Below are 19298 nucleotides of genomic sequence, written 5' to 3' on the forward strand. Positions count from 1 at the left end.
AAATCGCAAGTCATTTATGAGCTAACAAATAGACATACTGTTGTTATCCTATAGCAAGGATACAGTACAGTACAGTCTGTCTGAACCAAGTTTCTCAGTGGCATAGTGTTGGACTAATGCATATTATGTTGCAGTCTGATGATGATCTCCCCACAGAAAAGAAGGACAATCATCTGGGACTGTATAGGCTGTGGAAGTACGGGACATTACTAAATTCACTGAAAAGCAAAATCCTATTTTATGATTTCTAAGATAAAATACTCCGAAATCAGCGAAAGAGGTTCTTGATCACAGTTTAGCTCTGCCTCCTGACCACCCCACAGTAACAGTATGAAAGAGGTATTTTTCTCATTCTTCTTCCTCTGCATATTTCCTCTGAAAGCTTCAACCACACACATAATTCAGAGAAATGAGCTCTGTTATTAATTTACCAGGCTTTAAGATCATATAGGCATAAGGTTTTTACTTTAAAAAAATACCTTTTTTTTTTTTTAAACTGTGATGTGTAGTATATTAAGGCTATTAGGTGGTTTATTAGTCTACCATAACATTTTACAGCATAACAAATGAAATGTATTCTTCAAAACTTTGCCTTTTTGTCATGAACCATATAATTCTTGCAGTAATGCTGAATGAATTCATAATGATTGAACATTTAAAATAGTAAGAAATAATACATTTTAAATTTTAAGCCTTTATTACTCATTATGAATAAATTCTAATAATACTGGCAAAGTATTCAGCAAATATTCCTGTATTTGTGATAGATCTCAGTAATCTGATTGCCATATAATTTAATAGACATTTTCCTTGTCTTGGTTGTTATGAAAAGCATTATTTTGAAAAGGATCCCGGTAATATTTTCAAGATTGCTTTTCAAACGATGTTCAAGTGAGTTTCTCAACTCTATGAGGAGTTCAGAGTAGCCCACATTTAATATACACCTGGAGTCCTAAAGAGATTTTTGCTGTAGTTTATTGTCATTAGGCCTACCAGTTCTTGATTTCAATGTCAAAACAGGGACAGCAAATTCAGATTAGTTTAGCTGCCAGAAACACTATTTTAATTCAGAAGATAAACTCCAACTGGCTTCAGAGGAGCAAATTCAAGACCTTTGTGGGAAAAAAACCCCACCCATGAATAAGAAACTCTCTGATATAAAAGATTAACACACTCCTTCCTTGGCAAGAGAGGTAAGTACTTATCCAAAAACTGCATACTTAAAAAAACTTTCCTTGTTTAAATATCTATCTGCAGCCCTTGACTACACTAGCAGTATCTTAAACAAGTGTGTAAGTGATGAAGGTCACTCAAGTATTAAAGAATAAAGGTATCATGACTTGATTTACAAGTCCTTTATCTTGGTGTTGGTATCTCAGAATATCATTGTTATTGTATGTAGGCAACAATCTTATTTATCTGAAAATCTGGAGTGGATTAAAGGACAGTTATAGGAATTTTGGTAATTAAAATATTCAATAGGGCCACACCTTCGATGTATGCTGTATGAATTTGCTAATGTTCCATATTGATCAACATTGGATAACAAAAGTTCAGCAGAATACATATGATTTACAAACATGCCGAAACAGCAATTACTGAATCAGAAATTCCCAAAAAGGATTCCCTGAGGATGAAGATGGATTACTGGGAAAGGTGTAATTCTTTGTGCTCTCCTGATGGTATATACATCTAAACAAAGAATGGCAGCATTTTCAAAACAGAAGTCAGAACAATTGCAAACTGAATCACAAAGCTTTCATTTTCTTCATTGAGCCACTTAGTGTTTTAACAGAATAAGTCTTCTGCAAAGGACACTGGGTAGAAAACTTCCTTTTGAGGGGAAAACATGTACATGGATCCATTTATCACATGATTACAGTAATGCAGTGGGTTTAAATTAAGGGTTAACTGATTGACTCATATAGAATTCAGTCCAAGAAGACTGTGTTAAACAGAACTATTGACAGCAACAAGCATCTGTTTTTCTTTGTGAACCTGCAAGACTTCAGTAATTCCTATTATAGACCTGATCTTCCACTTATATTGGATAGAGATAAACCAGCAAATACATTCCATGCTGTCTAAAAAGCTTCATCAGTTTGTACTCTGTATTGTGCAAGTACCGATGTATCATTCATGTAGTATATGCACACCCAGTACGTATGGAATTTAACCAGTGCTATATAAAGTGATGGTTCTATTGTTTTCAAATTTTTTTACATGAATGGTTTATGCCTGTTGGGGGTTGAATTGCTCCCTTTTCTTTCTGTGGAATTTCTCCCATTGTTATGCTAAGTAGTTGTGGCTACACCTTAAAACGACAGATAATGTTCTCTCGTAGCGGGGTGGGTGGAGGGGGAGGGGGGGAGACCGGAAAAGGAAAGGTGGAAGAGGGGCCTGGGCAGGCTGGGGCTCTCTCGCTTGGCTCGTGGAGGGAGAGGACGCCCCGTGCTCCGATCCAGCATCTCCCCTGCCACCCCAGCGCTGAGATCGACACTCCCTGCCATTGGACACCGCTCTGCTGCTTTCCCACCTCATCCTACTACCTCCGGGCACTCTGCCGAGCACCACGACCGACACCGTGAGGGGGGAGCGGCTCCTCCATCCCTCTCAGCCCTGGGCCGCTGCCGCCATCACCCAGCCCCTTCAACTGCGCGGACCCTGCCCTGCCCATAGCACCGGGAACTGAGTGCAGGGAGAGGGCCTTGGCCAAAAGGGACTGGAACCGAGCTACACTGTTCTGTTCTGTTGTCAGTTTTTATAGCTGTTGTTGTTTTCTGCCTTGTTAGATATCAGTAAAGAACTGTTATTCTTATCCCCACATCTCCCGCCTGAAGACTTCTAATTTGAAACTAAAATAATTAAAAGGGAGGGGGTTGCACTCTGCATCTCAGGAAAGGGGCTCTTGCCTTTCCTTAGCAAATACCTGTCTTTCAAACTAAGACAATGCCCTATAATTCACAGTGTAAAAATAAGAATGTATGCTGCTGAAAGGATCAAGGAAAATAATTTTTAAAAAGATAGCTGAAAGAAACTACAACACCTGTAAAGATTTTGAAAAATGAAAAAATCATTCAATCACTGAAAAATGTGCATTTTGGCATATGAAAACATAGAACTTCTTCTAGAAATAGTGAATTGAAAATCTAAATTCTATTGTCTTCTTAAAAAAAGAATCTTTAAAAGAATATTTCATTTCTTAAATAAATAGTTAAATGTTTACAATATTCTATACTGAGTCTACTATTAGAAAAATCTCCTAGACTCTGCATGCATATCGCTCACAGTCACGGCTGTTAGCATCCCAACAGCTTTTTTTGTCTGTTGTAAAATGTTTGTTTTGGCCTAGGCCTGTGAACTTAACTCGTATGTGGGCAGTATGAACTTTGAAAAGTTATACCCAAATAACAATTTAGACAGTCATAATATACAGAAATAACCAAAAAACAGCACCTTTGAAGGAACACAAGTTCATATCTGATATTACATTACTATAGAATTTATTAGCTGTAAATAATGTCTCTTAATGAGAATATTCACATAGATTATTTTAAAATAAGGTAAACTAAGTTATTATAGTGAAACACAAACAATCAATGACTTTTGGTTTCTCATAATCTTCAGTGTCTACCTCCTGGCTTGATCGATCACACATGGCAGTAGCTTATTCACCAGCATTATTTCCTGGGCACAACATAATAAAGACAAAACCCCATAATTCACCAAAAGGAAACTTTCTACTTTGAAATTCTTGTCTCTCTTGGATGGACAATCCCATGTTGATATCTTATGTGATGCCTGCAGAGATCTTAAGGCTTGCAGTGTGTGAGCCACTGCTGAGTTCGGCTCCTGATACCAGTGCTTGGATTCGCCAGTGTCACATAAAATTTGATCGCTGTCCTTTTGTGCAGATATACACTTGCAGGTATTTTTAGAGAATTCTTCTGGCTGATAAACAGTTAGCAGCTGAAGTTAAGGTTTAGACCTTGATTATTGGTACATCAAAGTCCTCTTAAGTGAGATTTCTGTGTACTGCACTGCATGTCCGTGAACAATTTTTTAAATCCAATAGGTCAAACATACAAAGCAAAGTAACTTGTGTAAATTTGTAATTCTGGATCTACAGATTTATAAACTTCATAAAATGGTGTTAAAATACCCCACTGAGCTACTGTAGCTCATACCACAAAGACTACAATAAAAAGCTATCATTAAATTGTCAAAACAATAGCAATATTTGTGGCCTCATTACTAAAGTATCAAAAGTTTTAGGCTCCACATAGCAAAGACCTTTGTAAGCTAAATTAATTCACAGTACATGCTTCAGCTACAGCTGACCACATCTGCTACTGAGAAACTTGTAGGAGAGTTTTTTAAAAATTGACTGGTAACCATAATATTTTCTTCCATTATGTTGCACACATCCCACATATATATATGTACACAGAGATATATATATATATATATATATATAGTGTATGTGTGCATTAATAAACACAGGTTCATTTTTATGTACTGTAAATCTTCAAGATTCCCTGCAGAACAAAGATCTTAGTTTATTATTGTTTCACCTGACTGTTTGGCACAGTGGAATTTATTCTCATTGTGTGTGTGTGACTAATGATGCAATTCACTTTCTTATTAGTCTTGTAGACAGAAAGTATATATTTTAATTTTGACTGTTATATTTTTTCACAAAGGCAAGAGCTGGATGTTAACTTAAGAGTTTCTGGTGTAAGTCTTCTATTTCTGTTATGTGGACATACAGAACTTGAAGAGGATATTTATTCAGGTTTGGCTTAGCATGATGGCATTCAAAGCTTGTCAGTTGAAGTGATCTGATAAAAAAAGACATGCATATGGTTAAACATATATCAGAACAATTCACATTGTCTGATTCAAGCACTCAGTATGGATAATTAATGTTTGGAAGACCAGGTCCTCAGCAGTGTAATTCACTTCGTAAATACCCCAAAAACCTGCCAGCTGCCAAACATGCATGGTCTTGATTGTCCCTTTCAGAGAACAGAGATTTTGGGGCATCTCTGAGGCCTGGATTCCCCACAAAATGCTTTAAAATGGTGTGGTCTACAGCTAGGTGTTTCTTGTTTTATATTCTTTTTATCAGAGAAAAAGCTAGTATAGGTGCTAAAAAGATGCTAGGAAAAAAAAATGAGGAAATTTTAATAAGGTACTGAAGATTCCCTGATGTGTCCGAATATACTGTACAATTAAAATAAAGGTCTTTTTGCTGTTAGAAGGGAAATTGGCACCTGCCCCATATATGCCATTGAATCTCTATTCTTTTATGTTGCCACGCCAGCATAGTCAGTTCTTGCATTTGAGCCACAATCACTTACGGGACATGTGCAAAACAAAGGAGAGTTTAAAACAGATTTAAGGGGGCGTGTAGGTGAGGGGGTAAGACACAGGCATCTACATGTTTTCCTTACTGTACAACCATTTTTTTGGGTAGAAAATGGAATTACAGTCTGTGGATAAATCATTCAGGAGACACATCATTCCTTTAGAAAAATTAGGGAGTAATAACTAAGGTCTTTTTGGACGTATGGTGTTTGAGTAGCTGTTTGTGTATTTGCTACTGAGATATATGATTTAAATGAAGGACATAAAACTGGACCTATGTGTTTGCCACTGTTTATCACTTAGTTTCCCATCAGCTTCTATTTCTACACCTTCAGTGCAAAAACAGGATACTGCCAATCATAGAAGCCAATCTCTCAACCAGGCACCACCTCCATTGGAATCCAAGTGCAACAGTATCTCTTGCCCTCCACGGGAGAAAAATATCCCAGGCACAGCTTCTATTTATGTATGTTAATGAATTTGTATTTAAGTATTGAAAGCTCCAGTGGCAATATTTGCATGAATGTAGAAATACAATTTGGAAGACTGATCTGGAAAATGTGTCATGTGGGGAAAGCAGGAAGTTAAAACGCTTGTTCTTACTAAACTGACAGCTTGGCCTTGTAGGTCTCTCCTAAAATGATATGGCAAACAATTCGTTGCACAGTCTCGCAGTGCAGCTGCTGTGAAGACCTGTGAAGATCGGACCTTACTTGACTAAAGCGTATAGAAACATGCATGAAAGCCACTCTAAACAGTTCAGGAAGCTTCATAAAAGAAGTTGTATTTTTACAGTTATATAAATTTAAAATTCAGTATTCAACGTTTTCAAATCCCAATTGGCAGATTTATGTGGTGTTATATTAAATATTATAGATAAATATGTATATGTGACTCCTTTTTGCATATGATGTAGATTCTAATTAAATTTGTCTGTTTTCTTTACATTCCGTATGGAAACTTTTTAACAGAACCTAAGTGAATCATCTTTAAGAAGTGCAAAATTATGTCTGACAGGTTTAAAAATTACTGTTACCAGCTAGTAGTCAAAACTTTAGTCTATTTAATCTTAAGCTTCTGTTTTATGCAAAACTTTTTGTGAAATAGTTACATATGCTACTTAAGTGCGTATATTCTTGCAAGCCATATAGTTCCATCTTCTGTATATTTCCAAATTAAAAATATGGAAATTGACATGAGGTAGATCACAATCTGGCTTTCCTCTGTGGGAAGCCTGTTACTCTGCACCAGAGTAGCTACATTTCAGGTGTACATTTTCTTATTGCAGATGGATTCAAATCACTTGAATACCATTTGACAAGTGCATCCTCTGCGTGGCTTGAACAGGTAGAACATTTAGTCTACATTCTGCATGTCAGACTCTCATCAACATCTTGCAGATCTCTGTAACTATCCTTGTATAGTGCAAAGATTTCAAAACATAGTAATGATCATATGAGCATAACAATGATTTACATTGCAGTTCTTTCCACTTGTTTTAAATCTGTCTTAAAGTAGAGACATGGGAAAGAAGATCTGAAAGGAGGGCAACTTTTACAATGTGTAATGCAAAATGCAACTGAAATACTCAGCTTCTTCAGCAAGCGCCAAGAAAATCAAGCAGTCAAACATCAGGCAGTGACAAAAACTAGTTAAACTAAAGGGCAGTAGAAGCACAAGAGTAAGGGAAAACAAACTGTCAATTAATAAACAGAGATCGAAAGTCATAAGGAGAACAAAGTAGAAGAATAAGGCAATGAAACAGTTTTCTAAATAGGAATCAACACAGCGTTATCTGCTTTGAAGACAGCATTCACTTAGCGCTTGAAAAATGCTGCATAAGATGAATATCAACACTAGACCCGAAGAGCATAAAACTGTGTCTTAACTAAGCCTCCAAAGAAGTGGAAATTCTTGCAAATCCCAGCAACGTTTTTATTTGTCTTGTTTATAAACAGGTCTTAAGAATTTCCATTAAGTAAGACCATGATCAATTTTCAGTTTCAACCACAAGTCAGCTGTATGTTTGTGATGCTTCATAGCTTTCTAATAATCTTTCCTCCATAATATTTTGTTCAGTATACATAACATGTAACCAATCAAAAAATAAAATGTGTGTCGCTTCATTCCGAAAGAAGTCCACAACAATTTTCTATATAATACTATTGATCTCATTACAAGAATTCCCACTGAAAAAATTATGTATTTTCAAAGCTATATAAGTTTGTAGAAATACTCTTCAAATGAGTAGTTGTTATAGAAGCAGGTTATATTGTGTCTAGGGTGCTGAAAATCTGCAAAACTTTTTCAAAAAATAGTCCTTCAATATTCATGAAAATTATTTAAATTCATTTCACTCTATTTACAAGATCAGACTGAGTAATTTGGATCACTGTCTTTAGTAGAAAAAGCACTTCCTCATAATGTTTGTAGGTTTCAACACAACTACTTCTTTAAAAATATAATATTAACAGTAAAACCAAAATCCAAATACTTATTTGAAAGATGATATTTATAGAGTTCATATTTTTTACATGTGGGAATGTAGAACCCGCTTCAAATGTGAATAAACCTGAACTGTACTAAATGATAACCTATTTTTTCTACTGAGACTATAATTATTACATTTAATGATAAAAATATCAATTTGAAAAAGTCTGATTTCAAGAATAATTTTCTAAACAGTATCCAATTAATGATTAGACACACAATGTAATAAATTAACATCTAATCAATAAAAATCAAGTATATATAAATATGCATATAGGTTAACAGAAAATATGACAGAAAAGTTGTCCAAAAAGCACCCTAACTTGAAGCAAAGGTTCTCTTGGTTTCCACATAAATATGAAACAGGGCCATTAGGCCATCTTATTAGGAACATAAAAGGAGTGCATCTAAAATAATAGGGACTGAGGTAGTTTGGTTTTTAACTTGGTTTTTGGTACAACTATAGTTGAATCTGATTTTAAAAAAAATTCTGTATTGAAGTTAACTAGAGAAAATCTAAACCTCATTTTCAATTCTGTTATTCAGTCCAAGAAGCTGCCAAGCATGATGTGTCTAATATTGTTAGCAGTAATATACATTGAAATACATAAATGCAAATGAACTGACTAGTCTTGAATTGCAAAACAGCTGGTAATATATTGCTAAGGGGATGTTTTCCCTGTTATGCTTCCTATGAGAATCTCATTCCTTGGAATGTCATTCAGAGTATATGGTATTTACCTATCAATCTTACCTTGAAAAGGAGGTTTTTAAATTCTTGAACATGGAGGTATGTGGACACACATATTTAGAGAGCTAGGGAATTACAGCTTGGAAATTCTTTTTCAGGCCTGAATTTCTCCTGACTCTCAAGTCCATTCCCAGGCTGACAAGCTGACTACAGCTTCAGTCAGGGAGGAAGTCTCCCGAAGTGATAATATGGTGAAAAACAGAGAGGAATTCATAATAAAGATTAACACCTGGTGTCTTTCCCGTGGGATACATCCTGAGGTACTGTCCCATGGATGTTTTTCCCAATTGTCCAATGAACTACTGTCCTGTCCTAGCTCCATGTAACATGCTTTAAATACGGGCTGTCTGTACAATAAAGTTGGCCTTTTTTCCCTAAAGAAGTCCATGTGTGTTGCTGTCCTTTCTCTCTCTTTTTAGCACGGTGACCACAGAGGTACTTATATGCATAGTAATGGTTCAGTTTTTCCTAAAGTTTTTAGTGCTCCTAACCACCAGAGCATCAAAGCAAATTGTGCAGTAAGATAAAAAATCTGAAGGTAGCATATTTGATTGGAATATCGACATACTAAGAGATTAAATGGACTTTCAAAGACATGCAACAAGTTTTTATTCTTTAGAGAATTTGAGCAGAATTCTGATTCCCTGAAAATCATTTTGTCATCCTTTCTCTTGATTTAGTAGCTGATTCTAAAGTTAAATATTAGATAGAGCTACAGAGCCTTTGGGGAAAAAATGTGGAAGTAGGTTTGGAACATAGCTAAAGGCATTTACCTGGAATTTACAGTAGCCAAATACAATCAAGACCATATGTACTACTTCTAGAAATTCTGAAAATTTCACCATGGAAACACCGTGTGCTATCTTGAAAGGATTCCAGAGGTCAAGTGTTCATTGGTGACAGCTTCTCAGATGACAACCTCCTCAGCCCCAAACAGCTGCTGGAAACACAGCCTGGCCCTGACCCCTGTAGTGTGGTAGCATCCAGCAAGTCCTACACCCTGCACACATGCTACACACTCTGCCCAGCACCCGTATTCCATCTTGCTACTTCAGTTTTATTTACTGTTCACTCCTGCTCCCATCACTTCAGTGCACACAGGACAGAAGATCCCAGAACAGGATGCAGATCGGTCTGACATCATTCATGGTCCCAAAAGGCCCTGGTCTCAGAATGCAGGAGCAAGAAAATGGAAACACTTGTCAAATGTATAAATGGAAAATCAGCACTCAAATATTTTAGCAAACATAATAAGGAACTGTAGAAGTTAGTCAAAACTAGACAAAAATAAAGGAAACTACAGAATTCAGTTTAATATTCTGGGTTACATAGGTGCTCACTCACCCTATTTACAGTGCCTTTAAGGACAGCACAGCTTTAGATATCTACACATTTTTTCTGCATCAAAGCACTTCCCCTGGGCAGTGCTCAAAAGGAAATAAAAAGAAAATTTCTTGCTTATTCTCACTCTGTTACTCTCAGGAGTGTTTTTACTTGTCAAAAGGTTTCATTTCTCTTTTTATATCTTCTGCTGACTAGAGCTCTGCACTCCTCTACTTTGCTTCTGTCTTCTTCCTTCTTCTAACCACCCATAAGCTGCAATTTGCCACTGTCAGAATTTCAAAGCCTTCTGCAGTTTAAAATAATTGTGAGAGGTTTGACTTTGGCACTGCTGTAGTAATGCTGTTGAACCCTGCCAGATGTTTAAAAGGAAATAGTTACAGCTTGGAGAAAAAAAACAACAAAAAAACCCCAAAACTAAAATCCCCAACAAGTTTTTAAAGGTGTCCCACTAAGAATGATGCAGATGTCTCTGAGAAACAAAGAAAAATGTCAAATAGGGAGCTAAGAAAGAAAAAACTATCAAGCTGGAATATCAGCACTTTTAAGCTTTTTCCAGAAATGAAAGCATCATTTGTGAAAAATCTCTTTGAGGTCTGATGTCAAACAAATATTCAGAAACTTATGTAGTGGTTGCTCCCTTACAACAGCTTTCCTATTCTGCTGTTGAACTGGAAACACATGAATGACCTTAAAGGACCTTAATGATTTTCCGTGGTTCCAAGCTGTCTTGGTTTGAAAGACAGATGTCTGCCAAAAAAGACAGGAGCCTCTTCTTAAAATGGAGAATGTAAACTCCCTCTCTCTAAATTATTATAATTTTGAAATTAAGGGGCTCTTAGGCAAATATATGGGAACAGGAAGAACAGTTCTTTATTAGGAAAATTAAAATAGAAGTACAGTATTACAGAGAACAAACCCAAAAAACACTGACAGAGTCAGAATACAACCTGACACCCCGTCAGTCAGGGTGTTGGTAGCAGTCCCATTAAATGGTGGCTGCAGTCCTCCTGGTGTCACAGATGTGGTTCAGTTGAAGCAGTGGTCCTGTAGAAGGGTGCAGTTTTCCTCCGAATGTCCAGTGATGATGTGGAAAGGTCCGGTTTTTCCTTTGGAATCCAGTGGAAAAAGGCTGCCTTGGTGTTCCAGATTTTAGTTTTTATCTAGGTAGGAAAGGTTTGGCTCCTCCCCTTGGCTGAAGCATGTCTCAATGGGATGATATAATTTTATCAGTCATACAGTAGGACTCAATGGCCCATTAACAGACAATATTTCCTGGAGGAAGGATGGGTTGTAGAAAAGATAAGGATGACTGCCCCACCTGATTTTAACAGATGGTCCATTAGCAGAGAATATCTCCCACAGAAATAAGGATCACTGCCTTACTTGTTTTCAACAGATGGTGATAGAATACATACTTTTGGTCACATCCTGTATTACAACTAAGATACAGGCCTGACACAATTTTGATGCAGAAAGACAGAGATTCTTTTCAAGTTTCATATTTGGACCCCAGCTTTTTGAAGACAGATATAGAAATAAATATCAGAGATCCTGATAGTCTACATTTATTTACCTTTGGGGAAAAGTTTGTCTCTTTGTAGCAATTTTAAGGTTGTTGTGAGTTCATATACGTGCTTAAACTGGTATGCTGTAATACGTTACTATTCAGCAACTAATGTAGATTAATTAGAGTGATACACATTCTTACCCAGTTTCAAATAAAAACTAATTTTAGTTAAAGAAGGTATTTTTTAATAGATACTTACTCTTTTCCCCCTATCAGTTATATCCTTGGATTCTAATTTAAAGCCACTAATTTTTCAAGCTGTATATATTCCTTTAGCATATCTCCCCCTTTATGTGTCTTACAGTAAATCTTTGTTTATCATAATTAGAAACAAAAAAGGGAGACTCAGTTTCTTCTGTGTTATTCCTTTAATCATTCCTACATCCATTCCTGGTCCTCACTTCTAACAGGAGGGAAGTCTAATTCTACTATACAGACCTGAAAAATGTCAATTAGAACCTCCTATTCTTAATATTGGCTACTTTGAAGGCAAGTTTGTAAGAAGGGATGGAGATTCTTGCTGCTTGGGGGAAATGCCAATTTTTATTCCTGAGTTATTCCTAAGCAGGCTATTTTGCTAAGAGGAAAAAACTGGGAGCAGAAAGAAGATCAGGAAATTTTGGGTAGAATCTTCCAAAATGGCATATAGAAATAATTTTCCTAATGTCAGTGGCCAGTACACATAAATACATTGATGTTGGTCTAATAGAAGTATGTGTTGCTCTCATCACTGGGTGCTCTAATAGAGCATAGCTGACCCCTGAATTAATAACAGATTCTCATTACCCTTATGAATGCATAATAAGTGTGCTGACAGTATGCCACATATTTTCAAAATTCTCAGGTTCTGCAGTAATCACTCTGGAAACGCTCTTTGTTCTAAATGAAAGCTCCTTGTTCTGAAGTAAGACAACTGAATGTCAAAATGTGTATTTTATTTTGAACCTTCTGGTTTGAGTCTTTGTTGTTGCTGTTGCTCATAATATTTTTTCTGCATATTTTTGAGGGCTGCTTACCTCTGATAAATATAAATCTAGAATCTATTTGGTGTATTTTGCACATAACATAAAAAATGGGAGGAGAGATCTGTATCAAACAGATCATGGATAAGAAATTAAAATATTTCAGGTCTCTTGAACACTGTGAATGTTTTACAGTTGATTAAACTGCTAAAATGCAGGTGGTTTTGTATGCTGAAAAAAATCCAGTGTTTAGTGATCCTCAAATTCTTTCACCTGTGCAGATTTCCCATCTAGTGAATAAAATAACCCACAACAGTTAGTACATGGTCTGTTAATATGCAATGCCATCATGATGATGCTGCTTTGTTTACAAGAAAACACTGCTTTTATATTTTAATTTTTTCCCTTTTGTTTTCTTCTAAGAAAACCATGTTTTAAATAGCTTGGGTAGACAACTTTTTAATTAGAATTCTCCCATAGTACACAAAGAAAGATAATATGTTTCTAGTAGCAACAGTGATTGTGTGGAATACATTAAAGGAATAAGCTGAGTAAACCAGGACAAATTTTTCAGTCAATTCACAAAACTATCAGTAAAGAAAACATCAATCACTAAGAAGACATTCCACAGATAAACTTGCTCTTTCAGGTTTCAGTTTTTACACAGACAGTCCTGCAGTGCTGATCTAATAATCAGCAATGTGACGAAATTTCCTTCATGTAGCTGTCGGGGTTTGGGGTTTTTTTTCTCTGATCTGCCACAACCAGCCCAGATAGGGAGTCCTGTTAGGGACAGCCTTTCCTGGTGTCTCAGGCAGGTTTCAGCCTTAGCCAGCAGGGAGAAAAGAGGCTGGGAAAAGCCACAAAGGAAGTTCCATAGAATCTTTATTTCTTCTCTGAAGGGGTCTCGAACAGCAAATCCATTGGGGCAGGGTAGCAACAGGGTTTTATAGGTTTATGGTGGATTGGAATGGGGACCAATAAATACAAAGTTTGGGAAGCTTATCCAGTGGTTTTACAGGGAGATAACACAGGGATCTACAAGCAGGGGAATATTTTAATATTAGTCATCCTACGTAAGGAACTTCTTATCTAAGGGATCATTTGCCAGGGAGGCTTCTCTCAGGTGTCTGCATCTTCCACAGCAGGGATTTCTGCTCCCTCCACACTTCCTCTCTCTGTATTTACTAAAAAGGCACTCCAGACAACTTTCTTAAAACATTGAGCAAGGCATGAAAACATAGCTAACACTATGACAATTACAATCAAAACCCATAAGATTCCCTTAACCAAAGATGAAGCCTATCTCATCAGTCTCCATTGGCCGATGAGGTCATTGACTCAGTCTGGGTTGATTTCCACTTTCAAATCTTTCATGAGATTTCTCAGTTTCTGGATGTTTGCGTGGACAGATGTGGAACATGAAGAGAGGTTGAAGCAGCATCTCCCTTCAAAGTCTTCGCAACCATGTCCATGGACAAGCAGCAGAAAGTCAATTGCCGCTCAGTTTTGTGGGGATGCATGTCTTGTGGTTTCTTCATCCTTTAAAAGATCACTCAAGGCAGCAGATGTAGCCTTGGCTTGCTTACTGAGCCAGCACTCCAGGTGAGTGATTTCATTAAGGGCCTTTGCTGCACCTACCCATGGTAAAAATAGGGAGACAGCAGCCCTTTTTGATTAGTTCCAATTGTATAATTTAGGGTCACAACTTCCGCCAAATTCAGTATAGGATCTTTTTTTGTGTTTTGCTTCGCTTTCTTTTTTCCAGTTATATAATAGGGTAATGTTGGAGGTGAGGGTAGAAAGCTTGCCAAGGCTAGAGAGTCCCCTTTGGAGACTAGAGGGGATTCCCGTCCAAACAAGAAACATTCCCTGCGTTAACGTTTTGGGGTGGAGAGAGGACTCAGAGATTATGTGAGCGATGTAATTGCACCAGTCTGGATAATCAATCTGGATAATCTTTGTTAATGGGTGGTATGTCTTTTCTGTACATGTTTCTTATTTGATCAAATTCTGGCCAATTTTGCTTTGGATGTTTAAAGTAAAATTTGACACAATAGGTTGCTTTGGAGGACCTCGGCAAATCCAGTTCTTGGGGTTCCTCTGGAGCATTTGGCAGTATTTTTGTCCACTCGTCCCAAGTGTCAGCCAGACTGGGCCTCTTACCTGTGGTGTGGAGGAGCTCTGAGTTATAGATGGGCCGGTCATCTACTATGAAAGGAATCCCTATCAGGCATGTGGAAAGTGGATTGTCAAGGTTGCCTATGGATAAGCACATGTTATCATGTTTTAATATCTTTGCTAAGGTCACCCAGATATTATGTTTAGGTTGTAGGCTTATCCAGCTGAAGGCATGCAGCACGGTGCAGGGCATCCAGGCAGCAGTGAGGGCAGCATCAACAGAGATAATTTTCGTCTTTGGACAATGATGTGGCTTCTGATAGGGAATATAAGAAAATTCATTATCTTTATGATGGGAGAGGAGGGTTTGGGTTTTCTCCTTCATCTCCTTCCTTCATTCCCCATCCCCCACCCACCCCCACCCCCGCTTTTGTTTTTTTATGACTTGACTGATGCAGCAGAATGCTGTTTAGTTTTCTGTTTCATCTGCTGCTGTGTGACAGGATGGTGTTTTCTTTGGTATGTGGATGCTCGGCAGCACCTTCATCTCCAAGCAGAACTGGTCTGGTTTTGAGGAGGTTTTGTATTTGACTCAGGAGAAATTTTGTTGGTGTCTGTGGGAGTAGTATTTGCAGGGCCTAGGTATGGTTTGATGTTTTTCCCTGGGAACCATCTTGGGCCAGATGGTAGGGAGACACAGGCATATCCCCATCCCCAGGTAATTAATTGAAAAGTCCATAAATTTGGTGTGTTTCTGGGTCTTTCACCAGCACTGGTGGTTTTTCAATGAGCTTAGCTTGTGTTGAATTTGCAAAATGTCGGAGTGTTGGGGGGTCTTGTTCTGATGCTGTACAATTTAGGAAATTGATGATCTAGAGAGCTTTGCAGAGTCTTTCAACTGAGGATAAAATTTCTGTGCCTCTCCACTGCTGGTTGAGGACTCTTTTGAGGTTTTGATGGGTTCTCTCGATGATGGATTGTCCTGTGGGATTTGCAGAAATGCCTTTACTTTGTTCAATTCCCCACTCACTGAGGAGCTCTTCAAATTTGTGAGAGGTATTGGTGGGCCCATTATCAGTTTTGGTTTTTTTTGGAACTCCCAGAGTGGCGGATGCCAGAAGAAGATGTTTAATAACGTAAATGACCTTTTCTTCCACATAAGCTCATGCAAAAATTGCTCTAGAAAGCGTGTCGATTGACACGTGTACGTATTTAGAATTTCCAAAGGATGGAAAATGGGTGATGTCAGTCTGCCATAGCTAGCAGCTGTTCAGGTCTCTGGGATTGACTCTGGTACCCACAGAGGGTATCTGATAGTTTTGACAGTTTGGGTATCTTGCAACCATAGCTTTTGCTTGATTTTTTGGGAGTTTGAACATTCTGATGAGGGCCTGTACATTTTGGTGAAAAAATGCATGTGACAACTTTGCCTGAGCAAAGATGTTAGGGATGTTAGCAGTTTCAATGGGCATGGCCAGCGCATCCGCTTTCCTGTTTCCTTCTGTAATGAAACGTGGGAGATTGGTGTGTGACTTTACATGTATAATATGGTATGATTGTTTTCTGTGGGAGATTAGGTGTGTTAATGAGGAAATTAATTGGTGTAATTTTGGATTAGAAACTTCTTTGAGGAGGACATGTTCTGCTCTCATGGCTATACCAGCCACATAAGTTGAATCTGTGACCAGATTGAAGGGTTTGTCTTTGAATTTCTCAAAGGCTCTGACAACAGCTGCTAACTCAGCAATTTGTAGAGATCCCTCCACTATTTGGATATCAGATTCCCATTTTTTTGTTTTGGGGTTTTCCCAAGTCATTACAGGCTTGTGGGATGAGCCTGAACTGTCTGTAAAAACAGTCAGAGCTTTGAGAGGTGCCCTAATTTGGACTAGTTTCAGGACTAGATTGAAGGCTGCATTCAGATTTAAAAGTTTGTGTTTTGGTATGTGGATGGAAATATGGGCTGTATAGCTATCTAGGGCAAATTGGAGGTTTTCATTGGTCTGGAGCAAGTGTTCCAGGTCCCCAGTGGTCAGTGGCAAGTATATACATATGAACTCACACCCTGAAGGAGAGCAGAGGTGAGCTCTTTTTTATCAGATGTGCCATGATTCCTTGAAATGTTGTAATTGTTTTTGTGGGTTGATTTTTTGTAAAAATCCATTCAAGGATCAACAGAGGGTCTGTGAGTTGAGGGTCCCATTGGAAGATCAGTCCATAGAAATGTCAGGCCTTTCCCAAAATGACAAATTGGAAAGGCAGGTTGGGCTTGAAACAGTGAGCCTGGCATGAAGACAGGGCTTCCTGGACTTTGATGATGGCTTACCAGGCTTCTAGTGTGATGCTGTGTGGAGAGTTGAGGTCTCGGTTGCCACAGAGGAGGTTGAATAGTGGGACGAGGTCCTCTATTGTGATTCCCAGTAGGGGGTGTATCCAGTTGATGCATCCGCACAGGCTGTGTAGGTCTCTCAGGGTCTTTGGATCGTCTCGGTGGAGAGTTGCTGGGGTACAATGGTCCTTTCATGGATTTCAAGTCCAAGATAAGTCCATGGGCTGGTGTACTGCACTTCGTCTTCACGAATCTCAAATCCTGCTTTTTCAATGGTTTCAATGGTTGTTTTAACTGCTTTGTCTAAGTAAGTCTTTTCTGATGCACAAACTAGGATGTTGTCCATGTAGGGGTGGATGATTGCATCTGGGAATAAGTTCCAAACAGTAGAAAGAATGTGAGCAACATACCGTTGGCATATGGTTGGAGAGTTTTTAAGTCCTTGAGGAAGAAAAAGCCAATTATATCTTTTGAGAGGAGCCTCTCTGTTAAAAGAGGGGACAGAGAAAGGAAACCATGGGGCATCTTGGAGGTGCAGTGGGATGCTGAAGAAACAGGATTTGATTTCAATGATGACAAGAGTCCAGTCTCAAGGCAACATTGATGGTGAGGGCAGGCTGGGCTGGAGGGGACCCATGTCCTCTATGACTTTGTTGATTTTGTGAAGGTAGTGAAGGAGCCTCCACCTGTCTGTCCCAGGTTTTTCAGCATGAAGACTGGCAAATTCCACGGGCTTCATTAACATTACTCATAGTAAGTTTACTTAAAAGTTATTTTTGTTCTTCAGTACTTTATTTGTTTTTCAAAGGCATCTTTCAGCCTGTCTACAAATTTTATAAAACTCTCATCTACCCCTTGTTTGATGTTAGAGAAATGCAGGGTAGGTATAGAGTCATCATGTATCAGGAACAAGGATGCTTTTGTGGCATTAGATATGTCTTGCAGTGTTTCCTCAAGGAAAGTGCTGGCTTGTTCGGAAGGTTTCCAAAGGTCACCCTCTCCAGCCAGCTGTTTGACAGTGAAATTTTGCCAATCAAGATCTTTGGAATATTTAGCAGATAATGTTTTAAATTATTTTTTCCAATGTCCTTTCCATAGCATATATTCGGCAGGAGACGGGAGGAAATTGGCAATATTTTTGACATCATGTGGGAATAAGATGTGAGAAGAAAACATTGCTTTTAAGAAATTTTTAAAGATGTGGGCTGAGCTGCCATGTTTTTTTGCGATTTTTGTTAATTCTGTTAATTGTTGAGTAGTAATTGGTTCCCACGGTGCTCCGTTTGTGGCTCCTCCTCTTCTGCCTTTTTTATATCTGATGGGAAAGGCTGTAATTTTTTGGGCTAATTGCCATTCACCCACTTGGGTGGCTTGTAGTTTAGTTTTCGTCCAGGGGTCCACATCACCTGAATCAGTGGCAGTTGAATCACTGCTGCCAGTTTCAGAGGAGTTGGAGTGTTTACGTAGGGCACACCACATTTTAGAATGCATGGCAGGGGCTTATAGAGGACCAGCAGAATCTTGGGAGGGGTATATGCATGGCCTGGCTTGGCCACAGGAAGGCACTGGTGCAGCAGGGATAAGAGATTTGCCAGCTGTACAGGTAGTCTATGTGAGGGGGGTAAAGTGGGAGGGGTTAGGGAAACCCGATGTGGGAGCTGAGACGGCCACAGGCAGCGACACCATGCAGGGGAGTGGGCGGAGGGAATTTACGGAATTGGGGACCATTTGCAAAATGGGAGATACATTGGGGGTCTGGGACCACCGTGGGCGCAGGGGTAGAAGGCTCAGCAGAGACTTGATTTGAAAGCAAAACCAGTGAGACACTCCAAGTCAGTAATACAATTTAATAGGAAAAAAAAAAGAGCCCAGATAGGGAGTCCCGTTAGGGACAGTCTTTCCTGGTGTCTCAGGCAGGTTTCAGCCTTAGCTAGCAGGGAGAAAAGAGATTGGGAAAAGCCACAAAGGAAGTTCCATAGAATCTTTATTTCTTCTCTGAAGGGGTCTCGAACAGCAAATCCATTGGGGCAGGGTAGCAACAGGGTTTTATAGATTTATGGATTGGAATGGGGACCAATAAATACAAAGTTTGGGAAGCTTATCCAGTGGTTTTACAGGGAGATAACACAGGGGTCTACAAGTAAGGAAATATTTTTAGTATTAGCCATCCTAAGTAAGGAACTTCTTATCTAAGGGATCATTTGCCAGGGAGGCTTCTCTCAGGTGTCTGCATCTTCCACAGCAGGGATTTCTGCTCCCTCCACACTTTCTTTTCCAGTATTTTGAGATGTTAAGTTATTGTCTTGGTTTGAAAGACAGGTATGGTCTAAGGAAAGGCAGGAGCCCCTTTTCTGCGATGCAGAG

Source organism: Sturnus vulgaris, chromosome 5 (assembly GCF_052056855.1).
Source record: "Sturnus vulgaris isolate bStuVul1 chromosome 5, bStuVul1.hap1, whole genome shotgun sequence".
Lineage (NCBI taxonomy): Eukaryota > Metazoa > Chordata > Aves > Passeriformes > Sturnidae > Sturnus > Sturnus vulgaris.